This window comes from Molossus molossus, unplaced genomic scaffold (genome assembly GCF_014108415.1).
Source record: "Molossus molossus isolate mMolMol1 unplaced genomic scaffold, mMolMol1.p scaffold_m16_p_12, whole genome shotgun sequence".
Taxonomy (NCBI): domain Eukaryota; kingdom Metazoa; phylum Chordata; class Mammalia; order Chiroptera; family Molossidae; genus Molossus; species Molossus molossus.
This window is the reverse complement of record NW_023425347.1, coordinates 24,362,964-24,379,343: the sequence shown is the minus strand read 5'-3', so window position 1 is coordinate 24,379,343 and position 16,380 is coordinate 24,362,964. Positions and strand designations below refer to the sequence as shown.

General features: G+C 43.4%; 1 protein-coding gene across 11 annotated transcripts in view; it reads right to left on the bottom strand.

Moving 5' to 3' along the window:
* ATXN1 (ataxin 1) overlaps positions 1-13,400 on the bottom strand; it is a 393,782-nt gene extending 380,382 nt beyond the window's left edge. For 4 of the 11 annotated variants that reach the window (XR_004959025.1, XR_004959022.1, XR_004959024.1 and 1 more), the window contains exons 1-2: positions 13,223-13,400; positions 5,040-5,154 (exon numbers count right to left, since the gene is read on the bottom strand). The gene's annotated coding sequence lies outside the window, so the exon portion shown is untranslated. Of the gene's footprint in view, positions 1-5,039; positions 5,155-5,864; positions 5,912-10,620; positions 10,726-12,911; positions 13,189-13,222 lie in introns of those variants that run through there. The other 7 variants (XR_004959029.1, XR_004959031.1, XR_004959030.1 and 4 more) reach the window with 4 other exon arrangements.
* Between the last annotated feature and the right edge of the window lie 2,980 nt (positions 13,401-16,380).

Here is a 16,380-nt window from a genome sequence, read left to right as displayed (position 1 = left end):
TCCAGTGAAGTTCTTTGAAGAGTCAAAAGTTCATCGTCTCACCGGGACTCTTGATGCCAAACAACATTTGGAACCCAAACACAGATAAGCATATTGCTACTGTCATCATTTTCTGCAATTAATAATTATTGAAAATGCGTAGGAATATGAGAAAGAGGGAAAGAAAACACCACAAAGGCGGCCTGTATGGGGCTCTGAACAGGCAGGCAAGCATCACAAAGGAAGGCTCATCGCCCATGAGCCCTTCCCTGACCCTGCCTTCTGAGAGTATGCTGTACCTCTGCTACAGCTGTTTAGGTATTACTCTCGGACACACCTTGCCCTCTGGACTTGACTGTAAGCGTCTTATGGACCGGGCCTAGGTCCTGAGAGACAATGCATGGCAGCAGTGGAAAGTACAGGCCGGGATCCAAGCACGACGTTACCACTTAAAAGCTGGTCAACTGTGAACAAGTCACTTATTGTCTCTATGCCTCAGTTTCCTCATCTGCAAAATGGGGATAATAACAGTACCCACCTCAGAGGACCACAGTGAGGATTAAATAAATTAATACACAGTGAGAACTATTGATCATCTCTAAATTTCCTTTAGGGCCTACTTGGCATAAAGCCTCTCACATATCATATGCTTATTAAATATCTGCAGATAGAGTGATCTGTCCCTGGAATTGTTTTCTCCATCCCTCTCACTCCCATCCTAACTTTCCTGTCTTTTATGAAAGGTAGGTGGTAAGTCACTGCCTCATTCTGAGACGTTTAGTGGAATAAAGACAGCACATCTAAACAACTCAGTTCAAAAAAACAATCTTAAATAATCCTCAAATTCTCTCTAACCATATTAAAGCAGACTGCCCACTAATAGCAATGTAACCAGATAATTTCCAGCCTCCCCCTCATTTTGAGCCCAGTAGTTTTAGGATCTTTCACCCACCCCAGAGTCAAGGCTCACTAATTCAACATTTCTTTTTTTTTTTTTTCCTGTAAGTATAAATGGGAAGCCAAACTGCTCAGAAAGCTATACCTAGTGTGTGTCACATCTAAAAGAGTCCATATAAAGCCTCCAGAAAAACCTCTAAAGTTATAAAACATGTCCATATTAATGTGATTTATCAAAGTACAGTAAATGAATTGCCACAAAAATGAACAACTGCTCCAGAGTCAAGGAGGTGGCACGATGTGATTTACGCAGGTCACGTGAGATGAATAAATCAACGGTGGGAAAGATCAAAGGAAATGCTGGAATTGTTGTTGCTGTGTACAGGGCTTCACTGAAAATCTTCTTAATGAAACTGTTTAGAGGAAAATAGAAGGATCATTTGTTTAAATGAAGAGAGATACTGCATGCACTGAATTTCAAAAGCGGCATTCATTTTCATACACACACATATTAGGTTTAGCTAAAATTAGCTCAAGTTCTGATTTTTTTTTAAAAGGTTTTAAAGGAATAAAGGTTTCGACAAGATTTCATTGAGCTGAGTCTCCAAGGTGCCCGAGCTTCTAAGGCAGACCCCCGTTACCCACCCATGCATCATCCCCACCTCTCCACCCACCCTCCCTCCCTCCACCCCAGGTCTGAAAGAAGACACACACAAAGGCTGCGCTGCACCGACATTCCAGCTCCTCTCCGCTGCCTCTGACCTTCTCTCTAGGCATTCTACGCCAGCTGATGTCATCCCCGAAGTACAGTCATCCCCTCTGCCTGTCAAACTTGCTGCCAGACACAAAACCCAAAGCCCAATTTCAAAGATCACTTGTAAGCCAATGACTTCTCCAAATTTATCTCCAGACCTGACCTGTCAGCAGTTCTGTTCCCACACCCTCTACTGTCTGCTGGACTCCAGCAACTCAGATGTCCACCAACACCTGTGCTTCCGCCAAAATGGCCTTGTCGGTTATATACCACGCACTTCCCGGCTTAGCCCAGCCACTTCAATGGTCTGCCTCCAGCTCTATCCATCTCTACCCACAGAAATGCTAACCAGCCTTCAGGGTTGAACTCAAATGATCCCTCCTCCTCAGTCTTTCCTCATCATCCTACTCAGCATCATTCCTCTGAATTCCTTCTGTGTCAGAACGTACCCCAGTAAGTATAAACCACCCCATTCTGCCCTGTCTTAGTTATTTCCAAGCATTTCTTCTTTCCCCAACCTGACCACAAAGAATACATACAGTATAGCCTCTTTGGGGTGGCTCTTCCTCACTTTCATTCCCACAGCACTATGTAGTAGTTCGAAAAACACACAGTGAATAAATGAATGAATCATTTCTTTACATAGAGAGTGCCTGTGAACAAGTTAGGTCATAACTGTGCTATGACCCTATCTTATTTACAAAATAACTTAAACCAGGAATAATTGTAATCTAAGTTTCAATATCTTTAAAAAAACACTTTCACAAATATAAGAGTACAACATGAATGACATTTCCCTGCCCACGTTTAGCCATCAATTGTGAGGACTCTACCGAGGCCATTATTTATGCAAAATGTTTAAATAATGCTTATTAGCTTCCTTTAAGTGCAATCACAGAAAATGTCAGCTGCTTAAAATTCAAGGTGACTCTGCACTACTTGGTCAGTAATGCAATACGAGTATTCATAAGACATTCAGACTTGCTTACTATACTAGAAAAACCTTGGTCTCTATCACCCTGCTGGTTTGCTCAGTGGTTAGAGCACTGGCCCTCAGGCCAAAGAGTCTCGGGTTCAATTCAGGTCAAGGGCATGTACCTCGGTTGCAATTCGTCCCTGGCCCTGGCCGAGGTCATACAGGAGGGCAGCCAGTTGATGTGTCTCTCTCACATAAATGTTTCTCTTTCTCTCTCTCTCTTTCTCTCTCTCTCTTTCTCTCTCTCTCTTTCTTTCTGTCTCTCCCTCGTCCTCCCTCCCTCCCTCCCACTATATCTGAAGATAAATGAAAAAATCCTCGGGTGAGAATTTAAAAAAACACCTTAGTCTCATCTCAATAAGCTTGCACATATTGACCAAGAGATATGACTTTATGATGCCTGTATTTTCACCATAAAATTCTTTCAAATACCACAGGCTTTTTAAAAACTGCATATGTATTAACCACATATTCAATTAACCTACTTCCCCCAAAAAACTAACTTGTGAGGATTTTCTGCCTAGCATATAATTATTACAATGGGTAACACCCCTAAGAGATAAAGTAGCAGTGAGACATCTCAGTTTTCCATTCAGCTGACACAGACCTTAAGAGGCTTACCTTTGCATGTAACTCCAGGGTTATTCTATTTCCTTTCACAGAATAGCTCCCTAACCCACAGCCATAAAATGCAAAGTCCCCAATTCCAAATTCCATAAGGATATAATGTTTGTGATAACTTCCTCCCTCCTCTGCCCTGCCCCCACCCTAATAGACTTCTCTGGCTATCCTTCTTGGGGCACAGTACTTCAGTCACTTAGGTTTTTGCTTGTTTTCACTCAGATCACAAATAACTTATTTTATGAATGCAACTCATCAGTTCATCTTACAACAATATAAAAACAATACACGTGCATCTATCACAATAAGAGTTGGACAAACACAAAATTCAGAAAAACAAATAAAAGTCTCATTTGTTTTGCAGAGCTGCAAATGTCTACAGGGTTTCTCCAAAGACCAAGGTACCAGTATATTTACTTGTTCCTGGTCATGTATAGTCTGGGAGCAACCATCACAATACAAGAATATTAAAATTACCCTGTCAATATATGGTACTCAATCACAATGAAAGCTTATGTTCATGGATCACAAACCATATGCCAGGCAATATCCTACCCCGTATGTGTATATTATTTCATTCCATCCTCACAGCAGCTGTAGGAGAAAGTTCCAATATTATTCACTTTCAACACAAAGACACTGAAGCATCAAAAGGTTATGGAATGGCCCAAGGTCACAGTCGCAGCTCTAGAGGTGAATCCAGACAGGCTGGTCAAGAGCCCCATGATCTTATCTCAGATGCCAGGGAATTCATATGTAACTTAAAAGCTGGATCTTAGGTAAAGAGAGGGAGCGCTTTATTTAAAGAAAACTGGTGAATCATTTTCAAGATGAACATTTTGGTAAAGCAAATATCCACCTCGCAACAAATCAGCTGAAAAGCCACATTTTTTAATATGTGAGATTTGGTAAAAAGTAGACTTTACATCTCACAGTTCCCAAACCTGTGGAACATAAGTAGGATTCCAAGAGACAATTGAGCTTAATTTCAATTCAGTAGGTCTAAGGCTGAGTCCCAAATTGTATTTTTTTATGCTCCCAGGTGACTCTGTCCCCCAGCCAGGCTTGGGAACCTCTGAACTAGTCTATTTCCACAGCTTCCAGCAGGCCCGCTCCCAAGGCAAATAGAGGGAATCATTTCACAACTGCCTTTGGTTGCGTATACCAGTGTTCCCAAACCCTACTGCCCCAGCTTGTGTCTAACTCCCATCTCTCCCGACTTCCTTTAGGCAGTATCCTCTTGTCTTCTCTTCAACAAAGAACCATGAGTCATCAACCCTGCATACACCCTGTGTCTGCATGACTTTCCAGGCCAGAAAAATTTACTGTATGTGAGGAAATCAGGAAGTTGTAAAATCCACACAGACACAGAGAGATTCAAGATTCAACAAATACTGGTTGCCACTGAACAAACAGGCCTCGGTCTCCTTGCCCATGTGTCCCTCTACAACAAAAAACATAAAATATAAAAACTGCACTTTAAGATAACTGCTTGGTAGCAAAACACTCTCACGGCATTGAATAAAGGTGACAATTAAAATGACCAGGCTCAAGCCCAGCACTTAATAATCGATCATCACCAAGTCAAATGTTGACTTCTTCATTAGCCAAATAAATGAAACCAAAAAGAGAGATATGTAAACCCAAGTTTTAAAAAAACCCTCTTGGCAATTTCTCCATTTCCGACACAAAATGGCTTGCAGAGACCATTATATTAAACAGGCCACAAAGTGCTACAGCGTGGCTAGCAGGCGATTTTCCAGGCAGACTTTATCCTCAGATGGGAACTCGAGAGCATCGCAAAACCCTCACCTGATATGTGATGCACTTCCCTGTAGCAGCCGTGGAGGAGGAGACTTCTGTACAAGGGTGACAAACCAATCTGCAGTTTGAATGGACCACCCTGGTGACTTGCTGTACGGTGCTCCTACAGTGGTTCAGGAGGGCAGGAGAGGAAATAAAAAAAAAAAAAAAAAAGAAACAGAACAAGTTGATTTAAAAAAATAATTCTTAAAATATCTATGCACTGAAATCTTCACTCCTAAGAACATCAAAATTGGCATTTTGTTTCATGAGAATTACACAGATACTAGCCAGCTCAACAGGCAGGTCTGGTTTTACTCAACGGGGCCTCGGAGGGAGGCCAACACACAAAATTGTCATCCCCTCAATCAAATTAAGAGCTTGGTCTCCCCATTTGAGCCAACTACTGTGATTCTTTTCTCTAATAATTCTAACCCATCATCTGATCAACACATGCTAGTAATCATAAGAATATCAGGTGAAAATGAACATGGATTGAATAATAATTGAACCAAAGTCTAATTTTAATGTGGCATATATTACTATCAACATGCAATTTAAAGGACAATCATGAAAAAGCAGTTATCAGCATACCAGTCTAATGGAATAAAAAAAAAAAAGTATCAAATGCAGGAAGTATTATAAAAGTATGCACACAGTCACTAGACTTTCCACTAAACTTTAAAGTAGTTCATTATTAAATGTGTATGTATTTCGTTTTCATTTTGCCACAATGCCTTGCACATGGTTAAGTAAAAATGTTCTGCTGTATGATGAATGAGTGAATGTGTGAAAGGATGAATGAAAGAGAGGATGAATGAATCTTCCATATACCTTTCCATCAGGGAGCTTGGTGCTTGTAGTTTTTGTGAGGTAAAGACCTATGCATAGAAATGGAAGAAGTTGAGGACTTGACCTGCTGACATAGTTTTCAGCCCCACTTATTAAAGTCATATTTTTAAATATTTGTAATTCCCCATTGTCCACATTATATAGAATCAGTAGCACAGTTATTATTAAATATTCCCAAACTACTTATCGCTGGACTGATTTCCAGTCTTTGATTACTGGAGCTGATCTGCACATTTGTTTAGGCTGATTTTAAATTTAGTTTGGGCTTCCTAAGCCCATGCCAGGTAACAGTAGGAAGGAGAAAGCCCATGATTATATTGGGTGTCAGGAAGAAACTATTCTGGAGCTATGAATATGATCTCCAATGTGAATAATCTGTAAACAGGTAAGTGAGCCAATTATCCTTGGGTACATGGCAACACATCTCAGTAGTCATGATTATTTTCATCCCCACACACTCACTATTTTTAAGAGTACAACCCAGCTGGAAAGAAAAATAATTTCAACTGCTTTCCAACACTTTTCAAAGTAATGAATAGTAGCCAGAGTATTCTACTTCTAACTAATCCATTCGCCAAGTATTTATTTAAGCATCTATTATTGCATGCCTGGGACTGATAATCAAAAGAAGTTCGATTTCTAGTCCTTGGTTTTAACCACGTGTAATCTGTGAGTACAGAGAAAGAAGGTAAACTGTTCTAGACTATAACATCTTTGAAGACACTATCCCTCTACTAAAAAGCTTGTTGAGTTACAACTTTAAATAGTGGCCAAATTAAATAGACGCTCACAAAATTCTATTTACTCTTACACAGTACTTGTTTAAGGGGAGGAGTCTTGATTTTATCTAGTAACATCAAATGAAGCATCAGAATACTGGACAGTCATTTTTGAACAAGCTGCAGGTACCATGGATTTGTAGGCAGCACCTGCCTTCTGAGCCGAACAGGTGAGAGGGTGTTTGCCTGTATATTGATGTGTGTGCACACAATCCTATTTACATACCACCTGGCAGATAAGGTTTTATAGAGTCCAAATTACAGTCTCCTCCTACTCTGCTGAAGTGCACAGAACAGTCAAACATGATGCAAATGCTGTAAAATATTAATTTACTCTCTCGTTGGTATGCCTACTTATTTCAAAAGTATTTGCATTGCTACACTAGCTACAGTAATTAAGAGAGTTAACTTGCTGTATCAAAGGGAAGACACACAAAAAGAAGAGCAAGGAAGGATGTATTCACTGCAAGATAATACAAACAATATAAAAGAAAATAACCTATACTGTTTTGTACAAGATATACACTAAATATGGAATATTTAATACTTAAAAAGCACAGCAGAGTAACATAACACAATGCCATAAATAGTAGAAGATTACTAAGAAAGATGACCTAAATAATATTGATGTGCTAGTCAATAAAGAGTAGATAATGTGTAAATAATGTAAACACAAGAGATAACATAAATACCTCGGAGAGAGTAGGCCTAAACTAAGGATGCAATCAAAGAAAATTTGCCATACAGAGTGTCAAAAAAAATGCACTTTCTTTGAATGTTAGAAGCATAAATGCTTATAGGTCAGCACTTCTGCTATATGACTCCCTCGAAACATGTCATGTTAAAGAGCACCTAAGTGGAAAAAAAAGAGTTCCTCTTAGCCTGAATCAAAACACCATAAGGAGTAGAGCCTCTGGCCCCTTAAGTCTCAAATTCTGATTACATTACAGTGAATTTTCTGAGAAGTAATTTTCAGGTAGGATACAATTTTTGCTTACATTATGACAATTATTATTGCATTTTCATTACTCCACAAATGGGATGCATTAAAAGGTATAGAAAAATCAATGAAACATTTCTGCTAACATCAAACATGTCAAAGAAAATAGAACATTCACTGCTTTTTTGTTAACAGTTCTAAATATGTTTTAGTACATTTGCGATGGTAATATGTAGTACAAAAATTTATTGTACATTAGTCTGAAAAGCTCAAATTTATAAGGATTATAAAATATATACACTGATAAAGACAAAAAAGTATAAACTATGAAATGAGAAAAATATTTTAAAGAACTGTTTACACAAAGAAAGATTATTTACCTAAATCTTTAAAAAAAATTTTATTGACTGATTGATTTTAGATAAAGAAGGGAGAGAGAGAGAGAGAAAACCATAGATTTGTTGTTCCATTTATCTGTGCATTCATTTGTTGATTCTTGTATGTGCCCTGACCTGGGATCAAACCCACAACCTTAGTGTACCAAGGACGGCACTCTAACCAACTAAGCCACCTGGCCCAAGCTACCTAAATCTTTTTATTACTCCTGCAATTTTAAGCATTTATATATATATTTTAAAACCTTGATCCAATTACAACTCTTTCAGCCAATGTTTAAAAATAGTCTCTAAAACCAGCACTCGGTATTCTCATTATTGTATCATCTCTTAAAGAATTTTTGAATGAGTATTTTATTAAACTGAATTTAATGAATCTAAAATCTGAACAGCATAATTTCAATTGCTTTCCAATCTCATATTTTAAAAAGAGGGTGGGGGCAGTCTTGTCTGTAATGCCTTAAACAGAAAGTATTCTCTCTATTGGGATTTTTAGATGATTTTCTATTTTCAATGCTTTTAACAAAATAAGGAGGGCCTGCTTCTGATAACTGAAAGTATGCCGGGAACGAAATCTGTTTTTTGAAGCACTTAAACTGCACATATCTAAATCTCTCACAGAGACCAATCATCCAAATTATTGAGTTATTCTGAAAACATAAAGCAATAGAAATAAAATTATCTCCCTCCTAGAAATGCTATTCTGTTCTGCTGCACTATGTCACGTTACATATGCAAGTATTCAAGCTCTTCAGAACCTAAACTATGTTATTACTTTCAAACAACTATAGTTTAAAGAATTAACATTTACTCCTACATTTACCTAATTTCAGGGTTTTAGTAAAGTAGGTTTATTGACTAACTTCTAAGAGGAAACAAAAGGAGCTGGTTGTCACAATGTGTTAGTCATCAGAAACTGTCATGGAAGCTAAGTGCCAAAGTAAAATCCATTTGACATTTCAGAATGGAAAAAAAAATAAAGGCACATTATACAAAAGGAATGTGAGTCCTCAAACTCTGCAATGACAACAAAAACAGGAGTCACAGAAATGTGTTCACTAACATTTTAATATTCTCTTAAGGCTGACCTTTCTCAGGACTCCCAGACAACTCAGTAAGGTATGTTGAAACGTAGGGCCATCTACAGGCATTTGATGTATGATCTGATGGCTAAAGAGTTTTTCTTGAATCTTTCCCTAGTAAAAAACAACTCAGAAGCCCTGAAGCTGATTTATAATATTCCTGATGAAGTATCACTTCTGTTTACCAAACCCTCTTGAAACGAAATCCAGAGAGGAAAATATTAACTTGCACAGTCAAGTACATTTTTCATCCTTATTTTAGCACAAATTTGTGCACTCAAAAATACATGTTCACATTTTTAGGGTAAGTGAAAATGATTTTCTGTAAGTTGCAAATTATCATCCGGGACCTCCAAGGTGTTGTGTAAAACTTATACTTCCGTGCTTTATTTTATATCCTTGCTTCCCATCTGTTTACCTCCTAGGAATAACAGTAGCACATTTTAACCACTGCAACTTTTAACCACTGCAACTTTTAACCACTGTAACGCTTGATCTTAGCAGGCCACAGTCCAGTTACCAAACACAAACTCACTGGTAGAAACTGGTAACCCCACGCCCATCCCCAATCCTGACCCCAGAGAAAAAAGGACTTACCAATTTAGCTAGGGGGCTGTAAAACTACACTGGCAAGGTCACAATTAAATCAAGGCATGATTTAATTACTTTTACTTTCGAATATCAGGGTTATTTGGATTGCACGAGTAACCGAGCTTCCACAACCAAAGCTAATTTTCTTTTCTTTTTCTAACACTATTCTTTTTCTTTGCTTAACAGGCTTAATATGGTGGTGCCCTAATGCAAAGAGTAGACTGCTGCTCTCTAAATTATTAAATGCTCATTAAATTATATCCCAAAAATAGAGCAGAAGTTTATTGTGCAAAAGCACCACACATTATCAGTCTACCAGCTACAGACCTATATCATCTCTTTCCTGAGACAGAAACCTTTTAACTTACTACTGCAGATTAAAGATCACTGCCAAAAGATGCACATGAAGAATGAATACATTCAGAATGGCTGCCTACTGTCAGCCCCATTTTTTGCCATTATGATGGCTGTAAAGTTTTAAAATGTGACAATGGGGATAGCCTTCTCAAATAAATTGCTTCCACTGAATAAATCCTTTAGAAAACCACTCATGACTACTGGCAACTTAGATTCTAAGGGATAATCACTTTCACACTTGAAAGGGTTAAGTTCTGCAAAGCCAATGGCACCAGAAGGCAAAAGAAATGTTGCTTTAGTCAGCTCTGAAAGGTTTCTAACAAGTACCAAATACTTGTTGATCTGTTCACAATAAACACCAGCAGGATTGTAGGGCTCCTTTCACTGTCTGGGAGAGGCATTTACATACCGCACCCAGTAAGAACAGCTTGTTGGTCTCCTTTATAAGAGTATGGAGAAGACTCATTCAGTGTCTCCCGACCAAATGACTGAAAGACGACGCAATTGAAATAGTGAAGTCTCTCGTCTGACTTGGGCAGCACAAATACTGTGCATTAACACACTTGGAATAGACCAGGCAAAAAACAAACTCACCTGAATGGACAAGGAACACTGCCTGTTGCCATGGCAGCCTGATCTAATTACATGAGTGATCCGGGTTGGAGTAAGTGCACCGAAAACCTACACCACTGACCATATCTACAAGAAGAGAAAGACAGGCAGGCAGGAGGTTCAGGGGAGACTTCAACTTCTGCTTTATGCAGAAGGGCACATTTAAGCCCATTTGTCTGTGGAGCTGTTAAAATACTGACTGATGCATGCAGTTAGAGGGCAGTCAAAGGAGATTAAATGCTACAACATTAGCCTTTATGGTGCAATCCCTTTCCAAGAGTACTTGTGCAGGATTTTCTCATCCTCCTCTATGGTGGTTTCCCCAGGCATAGGATTCATTCCAAAAAAAAAGCTCAAGTATCAAGCTTCCTTCGCCCACCAAATAAACCACAGGGTGGGCTTTAACAGGGGCTTCTAGGAACTGCAAGGTTCCTCAGAAACCCAAACAGAAATGGCTTAGCTGACAATGTTGAAAAGTAACTAGCTGAGCCTAAAAATAACCATCAAGCAACTACCCTCTGCTGAGTATATGTAACGATGATGTTTAAATATTAAGAACACCCTGCATTATAAAACACAAATGTCATTGAGCTGTGATTACTAGATTGCCAAAGGAGAACTTATTTGCATACACACATTCCCGTGCATGCACGACAGGATGTGCAGGGAGTATGCCACTCCAAGGCATTAGTTTTGATTCTGTGGGTGTAATGGGGTCTTCTAATTTTGCTAACTGTATCCTGTGGATCTCACAGGGAAGCTAAGAATCTCTTCGGGGACAGAACCAGTTTGGAGGAGTCCCTACTGCACAGCATACGGTAAACAAAATAAAAATAGCTTGCCGTTCTCGTTAGCCACATCGAGCATTATATAACCAGCTTCCGACTGGCTTTTTTTTTTTTTTTTCTTGCCCTTACTACTCTTCAGCAATTTCCCAATCTTCCGAAGTATTTATATTACCCTCTTATCTGTAGGATTATATACTAAGAAAGCAAAACAAAACAGAACCGCCACACGGGCTTGAACCGAACCCCAGAGTCCTTAGAAACTGATTTTGTTTGTTTGTTTGTTTTGTTTTGTTTTCCGGCAGGATCTCCACCACCACCCTACTGCCACCCCCAACCAAGGTTCTCTCTCAATCTCCCTAAAAAACCTGGATTGTTTCATCCTTCCAGTCAGCCCCCTACGTGGTCTGAAATAAAATGAAAGCACAAGCCACGGAGTTCGGGCTGCCGGCCTGAGGGCGGCGGGGGTGGGGAGTGGGTGCTGAGGGGTTGGGCGCTGCAGTCAGCCAAGTGGCCTCAGAGGGCCCCCTCCCCATGGCGACGGCCCCTGCCGACCCCCCCCCCCCCCCGCGCGCACACACACGCGCGCTCAGTCACTCACACTCCCGCCGCGCTCCGCCACCGCCTCACCTCTCGCTCCGCCCGTCCGGCCCCTTCCCTGCCCCCTGCGGGGCCGGCCTGCGCGCAGCGCTGGGACCACGTAGGAGGCGGCGGCGGCCGCAGGAGTGGCAGCGTCTCCGGCCGGGCCCAGAGAACAAGCAGCGGGGCTCCAGGGCGCATCCCAATCCCCGCAGCGCCTCCACCGCCGCCTCCTCCTACCCCTCCTCCTGGCTTCATTCACCCTCCCAGCAGCCGCGCAGCCGTTCACTCCCGGCGCTGGCAGGGCAGCGCCTGACGCCGCTCCTCTGCTCCTGCCGCCGGCGCAGGCGGGGGCGCCGGCCCGGGCTGGGGTGCTCACCGGCTCCCGGCTCCGGGCGGCGCGGCGGCTGCACAGGATCAGGAAGCGGCCGTACCAACAGGGCCGCCACTGCCACTCCGGCCGTGCTCCCAGCACCCGCGACCCCGCGCCCATCCCTCCGCACTCCTCGCGCTCCCTCTGCCTGCGCCCGGCCGCGCGCAGAGTCCCGCTCCCCTGCGGGCGCTGACCCCTCCCGGTCCACGGCCGCACGCCCGGCGATGCCGGCCTCCGCGAGAAGACCCCCGCCCCGGGGCACCGAGGCCGGGCGCCACCCGCGGGGCAGCCTAGCCCTCCTTCTGACCCGCTCGCTCCCACCGCCCTCTTTGGGAAGATGGGTGGGGAGGGGTCGGCGATAGGAGCGGGCAGCGCGACCCCAGCCGCCGCCGCCTCCCTTTACCCCACCTCCAGGGAGGAGGACATGACTCTCCGCATTCGCGGCCAGACCAGCAGCCGCCCAAGCGGGGCGCCGCCGCCGCTCTCCCGCCCGCGCCCCCAGCCCGGGCGCGCCCCCTCGCCCGGCGGGCGCCCACCTGGTACCCCGCAGTCCCCCTGCCGGCCATCCCTGCGCCCAGAGCGGGGTGTCGGCCGGGGAGGCTGAAGCCGGGGAAGGTTGTATGTACACGCACACACACACAAACAACACAACACGCCGCGTCGATTTCCTTCGCTCCTCTTCAAGATGTTTTCCGTGCTGCCTTTGGGGGTTTGGGGTTTGTTTGCTGGTTGTTGCTTTGGCCCATCTCAGGAGAGCGGGGGTAGGGGGAATCTTAATCTAAATCAGGGGAGAAGGGGTTGGGGGAGGGGGAGAGACAGAATCAGGAGAAAAAAAATCGCCACTTACTGTAAAGTGTAAATGGATCTGGGGTGGCGTGGGGAAGGGGGGGCAGAGGGAGAGAAACAGTGTCTTGCGGCTGCTGTAGCTCTGGCTGCTGCTCCAAGGGGCTTGTTTTGGATCCCCCTGCAGTGAAACAGGTCCTGTACGGCTCCGCCACTGTAGTAGAAATGATGTCTGCGGTATACTCTGCTCTCTCCTCCTCCTCCCCCCACTCCCTTCCCCTCCCCTCCCTCCTCCCTCAGCCCTCCCTCCCTCGCGCTCTCTCGCGCTCGCTCGCTCGCTCCAGTATGTAAATGTGTAATAGAAGCCAAATATGGAGCAGTTGGCTGCCGCCGCCGCAGCTCAAGGATCCGACGGGGCGGGGTGTGGGGGGGGCACCCTCCAGCGGGCGGCGGGGCGAGCGGCTCGGAGCCCGGCAAGCGCACGGCGAGCGGCCGGCCCGCACCCTTAACCCTTCGGTGCGCGCGGCCCGGGCTCGGCGGCCCTCGGCAGGCGGGCGCGTTTCCCCAAGACTGAATTGGAATCGGGGGGCGGGGAGCGGAAGGGGAGGCTAGGGCCTGAGGGGACAGTTCTTCCAGGTTTGGGAAAGGGGCGGGGAGCTGAGTCGATGAGGTAATTGTAGCGGTGACCGGTCGGTCCTCGCGCGCCTCCCCAGGTCCCTGCACCTAGTTGAAGGGGACAGAGCGAGAGTGGGGTGCAACTTAGGCACCCTGGAAGAATCTCCGGCTCGGTGCAGTGAAGTACCCCAGGAGGAGGGGAGGCGGGCCGGTGCTGATCCCTACGTGCCCTTCGTCCCGGGCATGCCGAGAAGCTTCCAAGAGGGCCGACTGCGATCACCCTGCCGGTTCACCCTCCTACCGTTTTCGCATCTGCGTTCCGGAACTCAGGTCGCCGGGCCGCGGGGGATGCCTTTGCGTGCAACTCTAGAAAGTTTTAAGGGTCCCCCCGACTGCACATGCACCCTAACCTTTACTGCGTGGGAAAGCCGGTGACCTCCCTGCCCCCCTTTATCTTCCTGCCGTTCCGGAAATCTGCTGTTGGTGTGGAACTACCTAGCTCTAGCCCTCGAAGACAACCAGCGTACTCCTCTCGGCGCTAATTCGGGATCATTAATTTAATCGGAAATGAGGTAACCAGTGTAGGAGATAGAGAAAGCAAACCGAGCATCAAATGGCAGTTCTCGGCGAATCCACGCTGAAGAACTTCCTCTGGACTCGACTTTTAAGTGCGGTTCTCACTCCCCACCACCTGCCCTCTCTGTACCGCCTGGTATTAGCTCCGTGGGAAGGAATCTTCTTTCGAGGGGTGCACCTTGCCCACAGGTGTGGCACCTGGAGGAAGAGAAGGCACATCCAGGCTAAGGGGAGCTTACTATGGCGTTCCCCTTGCTGCAGGTAATTCTGGAAAACCAGTAGGTGTCGGGGCAGCAAATGACCTCCTTCAGGTGTTTAGAACCAAGTGTCCAAGTAAGTTTCTCTCTGGAAGCCACCACTTTTAACTGTAAGCTGTATTTGAGAAACCTTTTGGCTGAGTTTTCTTATGACCTAACGGTTAGTCACCAACCAAAGCAGGATACAGACTCACCAAGAGAAATGTGTCAGCTCTTAAACAACTGTATTGTAGAACCAACGTGCTACAGAAATAAAAATAAACATGCTAAGTAGGAAGGTGTAGAGCCTCGGAAATATTTTTTTCGCACATTTTGAAATACCCTATACATATACATGGCTATTTAAATAGAACTACTACTGTTCACTCTTACTCGGTTCCACAACTTTTTTTTTTTTTTTTCCCATTTAAAAATCATTGATTGTTACAGTTTAAACCCCAGGGTTGGTCTAAAGTGACATTGTTGGTCTCATTACAGCCTCTAGTGGACAGTTAAAATCAGTTTTCCTGAAAAGGCTCTTCCTGGTGGTGTGTTCCTTGACAAGCATTGTCAAGGTGAAGGTTAATACCTCAGACATAGGGCAATACCTCTTCCCCCCACTTTGCAGAGCCGGCTTCTGAAAGGAGCAGAAGCTGCTGGCTCCACACGGAAAAGACGTAGCTTTGTGCTTCAGGTATTATTATTACTGGCCTGTGAATAAACAGAGAGCTTCTGCTATTCATTTCCGTTTCAGACAGTTTTCATAAAAACTGAACTCATCTAAAATATTTTTATAACAGAAAATATTGGTTGCCATGTTTTTGGCTTAACTGAGATGTTTTTATTCCAACTCCTAATCTGCAGACTGTCCAATCCACCTCCACTCTATTTTTAGGCATCTTACATTCAGAGAATTTTCAGTAAAAAAGAGCTAATATTTTAATTATTGCATTGGCACGAGCAGTTAATTTAAGGTATTTTAAAAACCTTAAACAAATTAAAACACATAATTCATATTAGAGTTAGTCAATTAATTTAAATATTCCCTCAAGGAAGCTAAATATGTATGTTACCCAAGCCGTAAGAACAATTAATAAGAAATGTGTCATTTACTGTCTTAGCCATTAAGATTAAAGCTATAAATTGCCATTAAAATCTGTAACTATTTCTTCCTACAAGGTCCAAACAACATAAACATAATAATACTCATGATACACTTTTATTACCTTTAGCACTAAAATGTTTTATTTTCAGATGGCAAAATGGTAAATGTATAGTCACAAATAACTGGTACTGATTATTTAAAAACAACCCTCTCATGCCAATAAAAACTCAATGAAAGAAGGGCAGAGCTTTCTAGGTGTCAGTAGGAAAATATGTAGTTCTGTGGTCTTATTCATGAATCTGATATTATATTTATACAATCAGAAGTCAAACTTCGAAATAAAGGAAATCGAGAAACAAGGCCTGCTGAGCCTTACTCCTAATTTGTTTTCTGCATTGATTAAACACCATGGAAAACCATTTCATCCCTTATGTCTGTTTCACTGTTTTGGTAGTATCCACTACCAAAGGTTAAAAATGGGCTAGCAAGTATGTATATCATTACATCTTACTTCTGAATGTGTCTTCAGAAGAGCAGCAACAATTGGGAGCTTTTTATACAACCAGAATGAGTGTTCCACCCAGACCTACTGAATTAGAACCTGCCTTTAACCAGCCCCTATGTGATTCCTAAGCACATTAGTGTGAAGAATGCTGTCTATACTACAAGAGCCCTGTCTACATGAATTTA